Consider the following 1,113-nt stretch of genomic DNA (forward strand, 5'->3'; position numbering starts at 1 on the left):
ATGTACCGTGGCCAATGGCTCCTCCCCAGCACTACACATAAGTATTTCTAGATGTCTGGAGAGATTCACAACCTTCACACCAGGCAGGCAAATCACCCTGTTCCCTAAACTAGTAGACAGTTTTGTAAGTTCTTCAGGGTTCACACATTGATAACAGCAGATGTTGACACAAAGGTTTATGTCCTTCAGCCCCTAAGTCTATAAAAGGATGTTACCAATGAAACACTGTGAGGTGGTTGCAATCTTATAACTGTGATACCTGTGCCTATCACTTGATCTACCAGGGCTTAAAAAGCAAGATCTTTGCTACTCCGACAGGCTTGATGCTTCTGAAAGATGTAATAGAGGTGTGATGTTATCAGGAGAATGAAACTATGCAGGGACCCTCCGAGTGGCAGGAGCCAGGAATAGTTACCCTGTCCCGTGTTCCCTGCAAATTAAGCACTTAGGAAGCTGCCCAGGAGTGAGTTAGGTGCTGCCAAGCTGATTAGCATAACACCCACACCGTGTTGCCACTGGTGGTGCACATCAGCACATGCCTCAGTGCAGACAACAAAATTTATTCCACGCATGGATGGCAAAAAATAGAGGGAACCGTGCCCCTGGCCCCGCTCAGGCTTCAATGCAAGGGTGGCTGGACCCACACCTCAGGGGTGCACGACTCTGGCCTATCTATTCTCTCCCCATCAGTCCCTCCCGCCCCCTTCCAGCAGAAGGGTCAGTACCATGTGGCAGCCATACACTGCGTAGGGAATGCTCCATGCTTGGGGTGTCCTGCCTAATGCCTGATTCTTTTTGCCTTTCCCCACCAGACAGTCCCTCTCTATCCGCCATCGCCCTCCCTTCTACGGGGAAACGAGCTCGTTTCCAGGTACCCCTCCCAACTCCATTCCCGTCAGGCACCGCTTCGGACACCCCAACCCCTACTCTGAGACGGGTCTGCGCCATTCCGCACACCTCTACGCAGCTCGCTGCACAGGAAGGACCCCATCTCTCAACGACCAATCAGCTAAGCTGTTCTTTTTGGGCCCGCCTCATCAGGGCAGCTCGACCAATCAACATCGGGGGGGGAATGATAGACGAAGTTGTGCCATCAAACGGGGGAGAGCAATG

This window comes from Carettochelys insculpta, chromosome 16 (genome assembly GCF_033958435.1).
Source record: "Carettochelys insculpta isolate YL-2023 chromosome 16, ASM3395843v1, whole genome shotgun sequence".
Classification (NCBI taxonomy): Eukaryota; Metazoa; Chordata; order Testudines; family Carettochelyidae; genus Carettochelys; species Carettochelys insculpta.